The following is a 17,812-nucleotide window of genomic DNA, read 5'->3' on the forward strand; positions in this document are numbered from 1 at the left end:
GTATTTGGTTAAAAATAAATTTGATAAATGGCTTTCCTGATGGAACTACAATTAAATCCTGTCCATTTCAGAAGACAGGGCTCTGAAATAATGTGTTAACCACATAAATAGAGAAAAAAGAAGTGAGCGGCAGGAGCTTGTTTTCACTAAGAGCTCCTTTTATATGGCAGGTCAGTATTCCCCAAGAAAGAGTTTTAACTGACATAACTTTTCTTGCTGAAATTTCTATACAATCAGCAATGTGTCCTCACAATGCCTGTGAACTCTGGAAGTAGAGGGTGGACTAGTAGATGTGCAATGGTCTTACATTTCTCACACTCTTGTCAGGTGACTATTTGTTTTTGTCATTATTAAGAGAAACTGGAGTGCCATATCCCATAGAAGTTGTCTTATTTAGGGTCTCTATTGTTGTGAAAAGACACCATAACCATGGCAACTCTTGGAAAGGAAAACACTTAATTGTAGTGATTCAATTACAGTTCAAAGATTCAGTCCATTATCATCATGGTGGGACATGGTGGTATGCAGGTAAACATGGTGCTGGAGGGGTAGCTGAGAATTCTACATCTTGCAGGCAACAAGAAGTGAACTGCCCAACTGGGTGTGGCTTGAGCCTATGTGAGACCTCACAGCCTGCCTCTACAGTGACACACTTCCTCCAACACAACCACACCTACTCCAATAAGCCTGCACCTCCCTTTAATGCCACTTCTTTCGGGGGCGATTTTCTTTCAAACCACCACAGAAAGGAAGAAAACTGTGGAGGATGAAAACATCCTGTTTTTACTCTGTGACTTTAATATATTAGAAATATAGACTTGTTAGATGGTTTCTGTATCACAAGTTGATAAAGGCCTCCACTAGGATTGATTAAAACCAGTTCCTTTATGAATATACTATAAAAATACTTAACTCTATATAATTTATTAGTTCATGGATGCTGAAAGGAGTTTACACATGTGCATATACATTGTGCAAAAATCTGTGTATATATGTTATTAGACAAATGTATATGCATATGTATATTTTTACGTGAAAGTTTTTTAGTGCCTTTTACTGTATTTAAGATTATGAAAAATTGTTCAACAAGTATTTATGCACTGGTAAAGTCTAAAAATTTGAATTTGGTATGAAAAAAGTTGTTAATATTCTTCAGAGTACATATTTATCTGGAAAACAGTTTGGGAAACACATTGCACATGCTATCTGAAAGCGTTTGTGCTGACAAGTGGAAGCTTGGCAACTAGAAAGGGGACCCTGACATGCTAAGAGAGGGGTAGTAGATTATAAATAAAAGAAAAGTAGAGAATAGGATTACTGGGGATGAAAAGTCAGGAGGTGATAGAAAACAAGGAGATGGAGGACTTACCCAAAGGAAGAGTATGGAAAGTCATACGGTAGCCTACAGTATCACAATCTAATTAAAGAATATAATTAGGGAGATAGAATACATGAGAAAGAAGGGGGGTTACTGGGGTTAATGGATTAAGTGGATGTCAGAACAGAGAGATGGGGAGAAACAGAAGTAGTTGATGGATTAACCAAAACAACTAAGCATATATAAAAATTCCTTATAGAAACCCATTAGTTAGTATGCTAATTTCAATATACAACTTTAGAAAATGGAGTTCAAACAGAATTATCCTACATGGGTGGACAGTGCTTTTATCAGAAATCTTGGGTTATTTATTGAAAATCATAGTGTAGACCCATGCAGGCCCTGTGCTTGCTGCTTCAGTCTCCGTGGGCTCATATGTGCCTTACTTTTGATTCAGAGGGCCTTGGATTCCTGGTGTCCCTCCATCCTCTCTGACTCTTACAATCTTTCTGCTTCCTTTTCCATGAGATTCCTTGAGCTCTGAGAGGAGGGATTTGATGGAAACATCCCATTTACATTTTTTCTCCATGTAATGTCTGGCTGTGAGTCTCTGTATCTGTTCCCACCTGCTGCTGAGGAAGCCTCTTTAATGATGACTGGATAAGGCACCAATCTATTAGTATAGCAGAATATCAATAGGAATTATTTTATTAATGCTTTTTGTTGTTGTTTTAGAACAGTAGTGTTTGGTTTTATCCCTGGTCTCTAGGCTTTCTAAGATGTCTTTAGGGCTGAGCACTCAGTTTCTTACTGTTGGAGGTTCAGAGAATAAAAGACTGAGTGCTTAGCCCTAAGGACATCTTTCTCATTCTTCATCCCAAGCCAATATTTCTTACAGAACTGAGGAAAAGTCAGAAAGAATGTAAGAGCCAGATGTTGGGTAGGAGTCCTGTGAAATGCATCTGTACCAATGGGCTACACACTCTGGAACTCATATCAGCTGTGTTTACCAGCACCCAAATCTAGCAAGTCAAAATTAAGCATAGATAAGGGAGATACTCTCCAGGCACCAGCTTCTATTGAAGAGATATTGACAGTTGATATCTGGTAGCTACTAGGAGAAGAAGACTTGTTTTTAAAAAAGTGAGTGGCGACTGGTAGATTCCCCATGCTATAGTAATGGTCTCACACCCACACATATTTGGGCAACACTAATTGAACGTAGTAGGTTATTTAAAAAAAGCAAGAAAAAGGGACATGAGGTTCAGAGAATAGCATGTTCAGTGGGGCACTTGAAGGGGAGCAGGGATGGATATGTATTGCTACCTGGGGGTCCAGCCTCTAGACAGCCCAGGGCTCAAAAGGAATCCACAGCATTGGCATATACTAAGACTTTTCTATCTGAGGGGGTTAGGGAAAAAGACACACACTCTCTTGATGATTTCCTTCAGACCTTTCCTTTATTCTTCGTTTGCATTTTCTATTCTTTATATTCCTGATGATTTCCTTCTCTCATTCTTGATGTTTTCCTCCTAACTCTATCCTTATTCTTGATGTTTCCCTTCTAGTTTCTTCTAACTGTCTCAGTCTTGATGTTTTCCTTCTAATTCTCTCATTTCTGATGTTTTCCTTCTAACTCATTTAACTCTTTCATTCTTGTTGTTTTCCTTCTAACTCTCATTCTTGATGTTTTCCTTCTAGCCCATTTTAATTCTAACTATCTTTATTCTTTCCCTTGCAGCTTATATACCCCAGCAAAATCTTTCAGGCAATATAAAAATTACAATGTGGTTACATTCTGTTTTTCAGGTGAATGAATACAAATAAAAACATGGCATGTTTCCCATATTCCTCACACGATTAAACATTTTACATACTACAGGTGAAAAACAAATTATCCCAAGAACCCACATACATTCATACCTAAGCAACTTGTTATAAATTAATCATGTAGGCAAGGAAGGTATTCCTCTCAGTCAGGTCTTTAACTGGCAGGTTGCATTTTGCAGTTACAAAGAAAGGACCATTTACTTTATTACTTATCTTAAAAGGTAATCTTATAAGGAATCACAAACCTAAACTTTTATATATGAAAAGGAATCAGTCAGTTCTACTTTAAATCTTTAGAGTACATACCTGCTCATCAATAGTTGTTTTATATCAGGAGATTGAGGGCAAAAAAGGCATAGGAATTAATCATCACCCTTGATTATCAACCAAATGTAGCAAGGGAAATTATGTCAGCTAGCAATAATCAGGTTGCTTTGTATTTTTGACTCTAACCTAATTAATCTACAACTCAGCTATGTGTCCTTGTGAACTTTTGATTGTATTCTGGGTTTATTCATCTTAAAACTATTATCAAAGCATCTGGTCTAACGTGAAGGTATTTTAAAGCTTTGTTTCAGCTAATGGTATTCTCTAAAACCTGTGCACATATCTTCCAACATTAAGATTGAAAGAACTTAAGCTACTTGGGCTAAGTGGGACTCAATTGTTTTCCTTAAACCTTAGCCTGAGCCACAGTCTATATGGTTCCTCAGTAGAAACTCATGTGTTCTAGCTGTGTGACACTTCCTTGTTTTATTTTATCATCATCATCATCATCATCATCATCATCATCATCATCATCATTATTTAGTTTATCAAGACAGGGTTTCTCTGTGTAGTTTTGGTGCCTGTCCTGGGTCTCCCTCTGTAGACCAGACTGGAGTCGAACTCACAGAGATCTGCCTGGCTCCGCCTCCCGAGTGTTGGGATTAAAGGTGTGTGCCACCACTGCTCAGCTTCCTTGTTTTATTTATTTTTTTAAACTAACATTATTATTATCAATTAGGCATTACAACTTAGGAAGGAATCATCTTCATAATAATTCACAGGTAAAAATGCCTGGTAGAATGGGATGTTTCTGTGAGAGACACACTACATTACAGGCAGTGGGGATCTCCCCACACCCATTCATACCATGCCTGATACCAGAGGAGGATGGCAAAAGGCACAGTAGAAGCAAAAGACATTCTGGGGCCTGTGGTCTCAGGGCCTTGTCTAACCAAGATTCACCCATCAGAGAGTTTCCTCCTGGTGGACTGACACCTTGAATGCCAATTGCCGCCTACTGTGCCTCTGACATGGCCACTGGCAGACATGATCACACTTTGCATTATACGTTTATGAAATCCTTAAGTATAAAGAAAATATAAAAATTTTATATGCCAAAATGAAACTTCCTAATTATAAAAACCCATGTTGATAATTTATTAGTCACTTATTCATGCTGAATTTTGATTTCCTTCCCTTGTATAATAAATAGAATAGTGACAGTATATTTCAAAGATTCTTAAGACAATTTAAATCACAGACTTTATTCAAAACAATATCTGGCACAGGGTCAAAACTAAGTGTGTTGGCACTCAGTTAGTAAAATAGATGAATTTCTGAAGACATCTTTTTTTAAATTAAGGAACTTTTTATTCATTTTAGATACCAACCACAGATCCCCCTGTCTTTCTTCCTCCTGCCCCTCAGGCCTCTCTCCCAACCCATTCCTTAGAGGCAGATCCAAGCCTTTCCCCCTCCATCAAGGCTGTACAAGATGTCCCATCATAGGTAGTGAACTCCAAAAAGCCTGCTCATGCACCAGGGATGGATCCTGATCCTACTGCCAGGGGGACCCTAAAGCAGATCAAGCTACACAAATGTCTTGCTTATGCAGAGGGCCCAGTCCAGTCCCATGGAGTCTCCACAGCTGTCAGTCCAAAGTTCATGAGTTCCCACTAGTTTGGTTTGGTTGTCTCTTGTCTTTTTATTGAGAATTGTGAGTTGTTTATTCAAGAGAACTTTGAAAGAGACCACCATGAAAGGCCTCATTATCTTCACTGGAACATGCAATGTTCATTGCACATGAATTCTTTCACATTTAAGCTAAAAACATGAAATGTCCTAAAAGTGGTGGCTTTCCTAGTTTCAGGCAAGAGATTTATCTTTTTTTATGAAATAAAAAAGTGCCTGCTACTTTAAGTGGAGATTCTAGGAAGCAGTAAGTACATTAAATGTGGCTTGAAATTTCTGTTTCAGGTAAACTTGGCTGCTTTGAAAATAATCTACTTTGTCACATAAATCCCTTTGTTAAGTTCTTGTCCATACAATCAATGCTGCTTAACAAGAATAACACAATAAACAGTGATGTGCTTTCATTCAACATTTTGGTTATCCTGATGGCAATAGTTATTGCTCAATAAATAACGTCAAGGATATTTTAAGAGACTTAGTGGATGGCACTCACTCACACATAGAGGGTGATTTTCAGACATTCACCCTTTAACGAAGAAAATGATCATAGAAGTTAGCTGAATTCTAACCTACAGAGCCATACTCTGACATAGACCAGCAGTATATCATTTCGCAGAAAATCTTTTACCTTCCACACTAAGATTGAGTTTGTTTTCAGAAGAATCATCCTTGGGTCTGGACAGATTTCCCATGTTCACACTGTGGACATTTGAGCAAGTGATTTAGCTATCCTGTGACTTACTTTCTTTTAAGAGGGAAACATGCCACCTGCTGTATGAAATTGCAGAGCTGAGAGGATCCAGCAGTGTCAGGAGCAAGGCATCAGTATCAGCCAGATGTTAATGCTTCCCCTTCTTGTTAGTGACAGGAAGTGAAACATTTGGAAATCAAGCCACATGTTATTTAAGAGTCCTGTGTGACAGTTTATTCATTCTTTGTCTTCACACAAATAAGAGGAAAAGATAAATTGGTCTTTGGTCACTATTCCTCAAATAGGCAAAGCTTCAAACTCAAATGGTAGCTTGAATACTTCTTCCTTTGGATCTTTCTTCACTCTCAATCTTGGTTGAAATGATCATTTCATCCCCTAGACTGCAGTGGTCTTATGTGTGCTGTGTTTTGGGTTTAACTTTTAACTGGCTCTGTTGTTGATCCTGCCATGCCTGGGTGGTCCTGGTCAGCAAGAGTACCAAGAATAGTGTTTGAGAAAGTTGTCTGAACCATAAAATACAAATGGTCACTGAGACCATAATACATGGGGGTTTCATTTTGAAAACCATGGTATATGTCTTACACACATTGTAATATAAAGTGTCACACAAATATTCTCTACACAGTCTAGATTACTGAAGTATTTTTATTGTGAATGCATACTTGTAATGTTTACAGACATTGGTGAATTCCAATGCATGCAGCCTATAACTTCTTCCTACTTCATTGTGTAAACAGTATTAGGCTGTCCAATAACAAAGTAGCATTAAAAACTGACTATAATAGGAAATATACTTTACATTTCAGACATGGAAAACACATACACGTGTTTGTATGCACAGCGACATGTATACACACAATCAAAACAAAAATTTTTACAGCATAGTGTTTTTTCTTATGCTTAAGAGAGTCTATTCTACTTATATTTCCTAGCATTTCAATTTTCTGATGCAAGATACAGTATGATAAACTATCCCTAACAACTTCCAGAGTATCAGCAAATTTTTAATTGCGTATGAACTGTCTTACTGTTCTCCTGTCTTCATATACAGTCGCAGAACTTTTGCCATGTAAAATACTTCACAAGTACTCTACTTTGGTAGAGCAAAACATGGATGTTACAAATGAGTAAATAAATGAACTGGGGACCTGACAAGATGAAGAAAAAAATTCATTATCAAGTCAGAAGACCTTAGTCTGATATCCTGAGCACACTTGGGGGCAGGAAGAAAAACACTCCTGCAAGTTGTTTTTGATCTTCACACACACACACACACACACACACACACACACACACACACACACACACACAAAGAATAAATGAAAAAAGATTGAACTGCACCATATAAATAAAAATTGAATATCTAACTAAGGACATGCTCAATGGTAGATCACTTGCCAAGCATGTATAAGGTTCTAGATTCAATTCTTAGAACATAAAAAAAAAAGTGGAGGTGGATATGATCAAAATATATTAAGTTCATATATGGAGTTCTCAAAGAATAAATATAAATATATTTTAAAGCAAAATAAAAATTTTGATGGTGAGATGGCTGAGTCATCAGGAGCAATTAATTGCTGTTCTTGCAGAAGATCTGGGTTTGATTCCTAGAACCCATAAGGCAGCTCACAATTGTCTGTAACTCCAGATCCAGGTTATCAAATACTTTTTTCTGGCCTCCATGGGTACTAGGCATACCTGTGCTGTGCATACTTAAATGGAAATAAAATTCTCATACACATAAAGTACAAATATAAATGTTAAAAATAAACATAAAAATATCTGAGCTTTTAAAATGGGAAATGTTGTTATTTAAGATTATATTTACTTTATTTTATTTTATTTTTCTTTATTAAGAAATTTTCTACTCACTCCTCATGCTATCCACAGACTGCCCCCCACCTCCTCCCTACTCCTACTACCCAGCCCTCTTTCCCAAGCCACCCCGCATCCCCACACCCCCCAAATCGAGGTCTCCCATGGGGAGTCAGCAGAGCCCAGCTATATTTACTTTTTTAATTTATGGTTCTGGCTTGTAGATTTATTCGTGATTATCACCATGATGGTCACCAGACCTCAACCACACAGGTTACACTTGTTGTAAATCTTTTTTTACAATGAGTGGTCACTTCATAAACATGATGCATGTAAGACACACTTCCTGTGTTGTTCCCTCTGGCCTTCTGGGAAGGAGAAGTCTGAATCTTTATACAAAGTCCCTTTTGTCTATACATAGGGCCTACAGTTTCCAGACAGGGTGTCACCAAAGAAGCTGGCAATGAGGTACAGGAGAGTAGCTGCTTTTGCTACCGATCCAGGTCACGAGGGAGAGAAGCAGTCTAGCTTCTAGGCTTGTTTACATGTGGAATTTCTTATGCAGGGTGACAGTAAGTGGCTCCCTGGTTTCAACCTTCAAGTAAGAAAAGACTGGATACTTTTCGATTTACAATATCTTTAGAGGGCAGAACAGAAAGATAATGAGTAAAAAGTGTTCTGTCTTTCACTGATCTGCAGGTCTAGTATCCAGTACCACGACACTTCAGCGCTATTAAAGGGAACACTGCATGCTATAAATGTGAGAATCCTGGAACCTAAGTCCCTATTCAGGGCACCATGTGTGGGAGGCCAGCTCCCATCTTTTACAGGATTCCCATGAGGAGGAGAGAGGAATAAGGAATTTGTAGATAGAGAGATAGCAGAGATGAGACAGATAGAAACACAGGATAGCTTCAGGAGGACCTGGATCAAAATCCACTGGCCCCTTCTATTGCTTCAAAGGGGCTTTTTATAACAACACCAAGGGGCAGGGCAAAAGACCTCCCCCTTGCTAGATCAAAGCACACCGCACAGCCAAGTGTAGACCCTTCCAAACACCTGGTAACTACACATGTGGTCAGGTCATCCCCTTATGCAGCCCTGTTGTGTAACACAAACTCAGATCTCACTAGGAAACCTCTGTGGGCTCCTACATATAAACTGGTGACATTTTCCACTAAAATAGTATTATTCCTTTTACTTTGGCTACAGTCTCTGATAGACAGGTTACTGATTCCCATGGGTTCTAGCATACACTTTCTTTGTAGAAAGAGAAAAGAGTGAATGAAGATTTTAAGTCCTTGGCAATTCTTTGTGAATGTGAGTTGACTCACTCAAATCTAAAGAACATAAATGTTTACAGAGGAAAGAAACTTTAAGAGCATTTAAGTTCCCTCTTTTATAGGTCTGGAAATTGAGAACTGGGGGTGGCGTGACTTTCCAAAGCTGCAGATTGCAAGTTTATCTAGGTTGAGATAGTCTTTCCACACTGGATTACTGTAGAGTAAATGGAAATAATAGACAGTCCACCCACATTTGATTATTCTACTTTTGGTGGAGAAAAAATGCCAGTTTTGAATGTGCAAATCTGAGACATCTTGCCCTAGTACATACTCTCAAAGGACTTAGCCTGGGTCATCAGGAGTTTACTCTGAGGTTAGAGAAATCAGAATCCAAACTCAGCTGGTTGACATCAGAAAATTCATGTGATGTATCTCAGTTTCTGGTTTCTAAAATTTAAAATGAGGCTATTAATATTACACTCATACCTAACCTATGGGGAGAATGCAATGACTCAGTAAACAGTAACAGCCACACATTAAATCCTAGATATTATTAGAATTTGATTCCCTTTTCTCTCTCATGTCCTTACAAATGCATCACATATGATTTATGTCCTTGTTTTTGGATATATGTAAGACTAGCTGAAGTGTTCTTAACAGTGATGACCACTGGGGGAGGAGTGGTGAAGGAGAGTCAGCTTTCTTTAGGAGTGTGGCCCTGGTAGGTTGCTCATGCTCCAGTGGATGGTCCTGTACTTGTGTATAATTAGACTAGATGAGCTATGAAAATAACAAAAGAGGAGATGAAGTTGGAAGAAGGAGGAAGTAGAGGAGTTTGGGAGGCGTTGGAAGGCATCAGGGTGGATATGCTCAAAACACACCATATTTGTGTATGGAGCTTTCAAAGAATAAATTAAAGAGTAAATTTAATTCTTAGTAATGCCCCTCTAGTTCTTGTGACTTCTAAGACATTTTTTCTTAGCATGATGCTTTGAATTCCTTAGTTCCTAATGCTTCAATCCTGACTCTTGGTTAAAGATGCTGCAACTACAATAATTGGTTGTGACTTAGTATGGGAGCAAAAGTTCTCAAAGAGAGCCTATCAAGTGAGTCCTGAAGCCCATCTACTAGCAGGTGAAATGACTGATCTCATTATTCCACCACCTGCAGTGATGTATCACATTTTTTTGTGACCACCCCCAGCCTCACTCATATTCCCTGCTCTGTAGGAATGCATATTTGCTACAAAAAGCAGGGAAAGGCACATTGCTCTCCATTCCTGTTGGGGAATATTATTTCAAGGTATGTTACTTTTGTTTATGTTGCATTTGTTTAACTCTGTGAAACTGATACTTTTGCCCAAGTAAAACACCTGATGGTCTAAGAAAGAGCTGAATGGTCAATAATGAGGCAGGAGAAAGGATAAGTGGGGCTGGAAGGCAGAGAGAATTAATAGGAGGAGAAATCTGGGGAAAAGATCAAGGAAAAAGAGAGGAAGAAGGAGGATTTCAGGGGCTAGCCACCCAGCCACACAACCAGCAATGGAGTAAGAAGGAAAGAAAAGATATACAGGAATAGAGAAAAATAAAAGCACTCCCACCCCCCGGCCAAAGATAGGATAATTTAAAGTTAAGAAAAGCTGGCTAGAAACAAGCCAAGCTAAGGCTGAGCATTTGTAATTAAGAATTAGCCTCTGTGTGTGATGTATTTGGGGGCTGAGTGGTGGGCACCACAAGAGAGAAAAAACAAACAACAATACATTCCACACAGCACATCAAGACAATCTAGTGCAGTTTCCCCAATGAGGAACATAAATTATCAATTTTTCAGATGGACTTTAGTCCCAGTTCAGTTCACAAAAATTGTGATATATCACTGCAAGTGGCGGAATAATGAGATCAATCAGTTCACCTGCTAGGAGGCAGGTTTTGGGACTCATTTGATAGGCTATCTTTTTGAAAACTTTTGTTCCCATACTAAGTCACAACCAATTATTGTAATTGCAGCATCTTTGACCAAGAGTCAGGACTGAAGTATTAGGAACTAAAAAATTCAAAGTATCATGCTAAGAAAAAAAAATCTTAGAAGTCACAAGAATTATCCTAATGACTCACATCCTAGCTTTCCAGTCTCTCTCTCTCTCTCTCTCTCTCTCTCTCTCTCTCTCTCTCTCTCTCTCTCTCTCTCTCTCTCTCAGCTTTTCAGCATCATTACTAGATCCAGCTGTCTGTACTTTCCCCCACTGCATTGTGTCTAATTTCTATGCTTTCATTCTGTTTTCTCTTGTTCATTTGAATTATCTTTTGATCCAACCTAGCACTTATTCAGTCAAACAACAGCTGTGTATACACACTTAGCACTGTCACTTACAAGTGCCCCAGGACAGAAAGGATTCGATTTCTGTCCTTGCATTTGCTACAAACTAGTGGTAGGTGGCAGAATCTTGGCAGTGATTTCTAACAAGGCATGAGAAATTTCAAGGCTTCTAGAGGGCAGGAGTTCTGTCCACTGTCACAGATTGTCATTTATAGTGACACCTATGCTTCCCACATAACTAGCGCCCAAATTGTGGAAATAATGAGTTGAAATGAGACAAGGGAAAGGATAAAATCCTTCTTGAAATTTCCCTTCATTTGGGAAGACTAGAAAATAAAATGGAACAACAAAACAAGGAATGCCTTTTCTGATGTTTTTCATCACATGACTTAGGTACAAAGTGGATAAAAAGAACGAGAGAGTGCTTGTGGGCTAACTGAGGAAAACCTCAAATGAGAGGTTCTCTGGTAGAATCAGGAATTCCCAGAAAGCAAGACAGAGGACAGCTTTTTACACAATCCCTCCTGGTTTTGGAATGCCCAGCATTTGACACAATCGCTGTAGCCTTTCCCTTAAGGGAAATCTTCCTTGCCTTAACCAAGCTTTACCACGTGGCCAAAGGTCTTCAGTCTCCCTTTGTCTCTACTATTACTGAAAATACTTTAATTTTTTTCCCTCAGCACACATGAAGTGTGATGTCTTATGGCTTCATTTATTACACTATTGGATAGGTGGTAAGAAATATAATTCATGTTATATTGTGTTAATGATTCTTTCCATAACTATGAAAATGAGTACAAAGATATCCCAACTTTTAAAAGTAATGGCTCAAAACACATTAGATTGAAAAGGAAACAGTTGCTTTCTAGCATGCCCTTTGCTATGGGATCAAATCCATTATCACATGATTGTTCTGGTAAAACACTTATTAATGGCAGGCGGCAAATCTGTGCTTGAGTCTGCTAAACCCACCACATTGTAAACAAATTACACTATAGTCAAAGTAAATGATGATGTTACTTGCATAATGGACTATGAGGACTCAAATTATTTAGGCCACATTGGGTTTTATGGAATGCACTTGGACAGTCTTATTTTGATAGACAGCAAAGATGATCTTCAGTACATAAGTTGGTAGGCTAGAGGTTTGAAGTAAGCTGTAATAGTGGTTTTCAGATTCAAGTGAAGGTATCATCTTACCCAGAAAGTTCTGAGTGGGAGTAACATGTAGTCTGGTTAGAAGATAAAGGAGACATGCTCTGACATCCTCTGCTATCAGAATATTTCTCAGATTCCCTACTTAACATTGAGCTCTTGAGATGACTGTCTCTGCTAGGAGAGAATAGAAAACTGACCAGAGTGACAGGAGTACTCTGTTACTAGCAGTTTATAGTTTCTGTTGAAGGGAAATCTATCATGGAGATATAGAAGGGAATAAAGAGAATAGACAATGCACTCTTCTAAAACAGTTGTCTAGATTTATCTACTTAAGTCTTTACAAAGATTAACTAAATATTATAGATCATACTTAGCTGAGTCTGGCTGGCACAACCTTATTATATGGCTCTATGCAAATTAGAAAAGGCTTTGGGGTATCTTCAACTAAGCAAATGAAAGATAAAAGCTTCAAGGTTTTGAAGAAAGAAATTGAAGAAGATATCAGAAGATGGAAAGCATCTCCCATGCTCATGAATTAGTAAGATTAATAGAGAAAATTTGTCATTCTACCAAAAGCAGTCTACAGATTCAATGCAATCCTCATTGAAATTCCAACATAATTCCTCACGGATATTGAAAGGACAATTTTTAGCTTTCTATGGAAATATAAAAAAAATCAGGATAGCTAAAACAATCCTGGATAGTAAAATAACTGCTAGAGGTGTCAACATCCCTGATTTCAAGTTGTGCTACAAAGGAGCAGTAATAAAGTCAGTATGGAGTTCACACAAAAATAACCACATTGATCAACGGAATAGAATTGAAGACCTAGGAATAAAGTCACATATGTATGGACACCTGATTTTTGAGAAGGAGGTCAGAAATACACTTTGGAAAGAATACAGAATCTTCAGCACATGGTCAAACTGGTTGGTTATATGTAGAAGAATGCAAATAAATCCATACTTGTCACCCTGCATAAAACTAAACTCCAAAAGTATCAAAGACCGTAATGTAAAACCAGATACACTAAACCTAATAGAAGAGAAAGTGGGGGAATAGTCTTGAACTCATTGGCACAGGAAAAGACTTTCTGAATAGAACACTATTAGCACAGGAACTAAGATCAACAACTAATAATTGGGATCACATTCGTGAAACTGATTAGATTCTACATGGCAAACTGTTATTCAGACAAAGCAGTATTCTATAAATTGAAAAAATATCTTCACCAATTACACATCTAATAGAGAGACAATATCCAAAATATATAAAAAACAAAATAAACTAGATATCAAGAAAACAAATGACCTAATTTAAAAAAAACAGGTACAGCTCTAAACAGAGAATTCTCAATAGAGGAAACTCAAATAGCTGAGAACCAGGTAAACAAATGTTCAGCTTCCTTAGCCACTAGAGAAATGCAAATCAAAACGACTTTGAGATTTCATCTTATACCTACTACTATAGAGTAGTATATCAACTACTCTAGGACAGGCCTCATGTTCAGTAGTAGTTGACCAACATGTAATGGACTCCATGCTTTTATTTTTAATTAATATTAGAGCTCAATTTTTTTTGGTGTGATTTTATGTATGTATGTATGTATGTGTGCGTGCGTGCGTGCGTGCGTGCGTGTGTGTGTGTGTGTGTGTGTTTATTTTGGTTTGGGGAGATTTTGTATTTCTACTGGGTTTTTGTTTGTTGAGAAAGAACTTAAAGTTGGGTGGATAGGGAGGGGAGAGATTCTGAAAGAAGGTGGGGAGTGGAAGAATATAATCAAACTATATTTAAATTTAAAAATTGTATTTTAAAAATAGAAAATATAATAAAAAGAAAGGCTCCTAAACCTAGGAAGACAGTCTGAAGGAGTTCAAGTACAATTTCACAATTTTCCATGAGACCCTGAAAATGGTATTAGCAACTCACATGAGAATAGAGGCTTGAGGCTAAGAATTCATTTTAAAGGCAGGTAGTAAGTAAATAAATTAGTCAGGATATGAAACTGGACCACTTGATTGCAAAATTGTAATTCATTTTTTCCATCTGTAAAATTGTAAAGTGATATTTTCTTATAAATTATCATAAGCAGTTAAGCAGTGTTTTACCATATGAATAATATCTCACTGTACCTAACTCACCCCCCCCTTTTTTTTTTTACAATATATTACTTTCAACACATTTCAAGTAGCAAACGATAATGGCTGATTTTATGATTTTTCTGCTGGTTTTGAACACACTTGACTCTTGGTGTTTCATAGAACATCAGAGACAAGGTATAGATAGCATAGCCAAGACAAATGTGAACATGTTCATTGACATCCTTACATTTTAAATTATTTAATGACAATATTATTTTCCCATTGTTGTAACAAAATACCTGAGATAAACAACCTAAAAAAATAATTTATTGGGGCTCACAGTTTAAGAGGGGAGATAAGGTCCTTCATGGTGGGAAGGCATAGTCACAGGATCATGAGGTAGTTTGCCACATTACTTTCAAGTCTGTATGAAGAGAAAATGAATATAGTACCCATTTAGCTTTCACCTTTTTCCTTTATATTCAGTCTGGGATCCCAGTTTTTGGGATATACTGATCTATATTCAGTTAAACCTCTCTGGAAACACTTTCCCAGACACACCCAAAGTTATGTCTCCCAGGAGATTCTAATTCCAATCTAGTTCACAGAAAACCTTAACCACCACAATATGTTCTGGACAAAGAATTTACTTTCTGTCATGATGATACAGAGATGAATGACTTGACGTATTGAGAACTGGACTAGGTATTTGACTCCACATGAAAGGGGAGAATCATGACTCATTAGCTATGAGTATTTGACCTTTCATTGAGTTTTATCTCTCCTGAGATGAGGTGATCTTCATGTACTTAACCTGTGTCCCAAATTTAATTGGTCAGTGTTTCAGTGTTATAGACATAATGTGATCTCCACTGTGCCCTGGTGTGTGGCTGCTTGTATCTTTCCTTTTCTCAAACTGAGTATACAAAGGACTGTTGTTGAATTATCTTATTGTTCACTGTGAATATGTGTCACTCAAGATTGGTTTAATAAAAAGCTAAAGCTGGGCAGTGGTGGCACATACCTTTAATCCCAGCACTCAGGAGGCAGAACCAGGTGGATCTTTGTGAGTTCAAGGCCAGCCTGGTCTACAGAGCGAGATCCAGGACAGGCACCAAAACTACACAGACAAACCTTGTCTCAAAACCCCCCACTCCCCCAAAAAAGCTAAATGGCCAATAGCTAGGCAGGATTTTTGGGAAAGAGAAAATTCTGGGAAGAAGATAAGCAGAGAGGCCAGACAGATGCAGAACGAGTCAGACACACAAAATGGAATAGAGGTAAAAGACACACAATAGAACATAGATTAATAAAAAAATCTATGGGTTAATTTAAGTTGTAAAAGCTACTTAAGAACAAGCCTAAGCTATTAGCCGAGCTTTCATAATTAATAAGAAGTCTTTGTGTGGTTATTTGGGTTTGGCAGGCGGGACAGAAAAAATATGCCTACAAAGGACTGGGTGAAGCCCATCTTACATTGTCAATTTTCTTATTAACCTGACCCCAAAGTTTTAGTTTCTAGAGGGCCAATGTATGTGCTGCATTTGAGTACTGGGAAGAGTAGCAGGCTTGGAGGAGAGGAGTCAGAGATAATATCTCTGCAGAGAGAAATAAGATAAACTAAGAAGTACTCTGGCTATGAAGCTCTCCAATGAAGAATTCCTTAGTCCTTCTGCTTCGTTATAAGTATGTGTTTTGGTCAGCAGCTCATGTAAAATGGCTACACCTGGTATGTTGTTAGAATCTCAAAGTGCAATTTAAGTTTTCATGTCACAGAATTTTAGAGCAGGATAGAGATATAAATCAATATGTATTATGTGCTTAGTCTGAGTCAGATGTTGTAATTGGCACAATCTCAGGGCTATCAAAGACCCAGAGAGAAATGAATGCAATTAGTCCAGATCTACCCATAAAAGGAGTTGGCAGAATTAGTATTTAAATCAAAACTGACTGATACCAAAGTCCTGGATCTCCAGATTCTCATCAAGCCCTTAATAGATATTAAAAGCCCATTCCCTATGGTGCGATGCCTTACTCAGCCTTGATGCAGGGGGCAGGGGCTAGGTCCAGCCCTAACTTGGTATGCCTGCCTGTGTTGACTACCCAAGGGAGGCCTTACTCTCTATGAGGAGGGGATGGGGGTAGGATGGCGGTAGGTGGTGGGAGCAGGAGAAGAGGAGGGAGGAGGAACAGGGGTTGGTATGTAAAAGGAAAAAAATTATTTTTAAATAAAAAGTTATATGAAAAAGATATTAGCTTTATTAGTGATATGTTTTATGCAATACATACTCATCTATATCTATTTATCTGTTGAAATTTATGCTTTAAAAATATCTCTTTTCTGAGCATTTTCACCACAAAGAAAAATATAAATATTTGAGAATAACTATATTTTTAATTTAGTTTGAACATTGTATAACATATATGTATGTATTAAAGCATCACATGGTACTAACTGATGTGTCGAATTTTTATGATTTTGTGATTCAGTTAAAATTAATTTAAAAATATTCTTTCAGGGCTGGTGAGATGGCTCAGGAGGTTAAAATATTTGCTGCTAAGCTTGATGGCCTGAGTTCAATCCCTGAGCCCCCATGGTGAAAGGGGAAACTAGTTGCTTCCACAAGTTCTTCTTTGACTTCTACAGCACGCTGTGTCACATGTGCATGCATGTGCACATGTGTGCACAGGCACACACACATACAAGTAATTAAACATTCTCTTCTTTCATATTCCTGACACACCTGGAAGATTAGACCTGTATTAACTACTTTGCTTGCCGATGTGACAGAAAACCTGACATGTTTAACTTGAAGGGGTGAAGATATACTTTGGCTTATTGATTTAGGGAGCTCAGTCCATCATGGCCTGCTCCTTTGCTCCTGGAACTGTGGTGAGGCAGAGCCCAATGGTGGTGACAACATTTGCGGAAGTCATCATTCTGGTTCAATGATTTAGCTCCGGTTGTCAGGCTTGACACTGAGAGTCTTTACCCACTGAGCAATTTCTTTGACCCATAATCATACATTTATTAATTTTTCTCTTTAATCTGGGTTTAAAACTTAGTAATCATGTTCCCTATAATGGAGGGAAGGGACATGAAAGGATCAGGGATGGAAAAGACTTCTCTAAAGCCAATGTACCTTTTCATTCCTTGTATTCTAGCCATGCATTAGATATAACACAAAGCTTATATCATGGTTAATAAAAAAAAACACCAAAGTTTAAAAAGTCCTAGACAAGTGAACTATACTAGCTGTGTCAAGACGGGCAGTGGCACAGGAAGGGTTCATTTCAATTGACTTTAAACTACAGCATTCTGACTGTAGAGTCTAAGGAT

This window comes from Peromyscus maniculatus, chromosome 6 (assembly GCF_049852395.1).
Source record: "Peromyscus maniculatus bairdii isolate BWxNUB_F1_BW_parent chromosome 6, HU_Pman_BW_mat_3.1, whole genome shotgun sequence".
Classification (NCBI taxonomy): domain Eukaryota; kingdom Metazoa; phylum Chordata; class Mammalia; order Rodentia; family Cricetidae; genus Peromyscus; species Peromyscus maniculatus.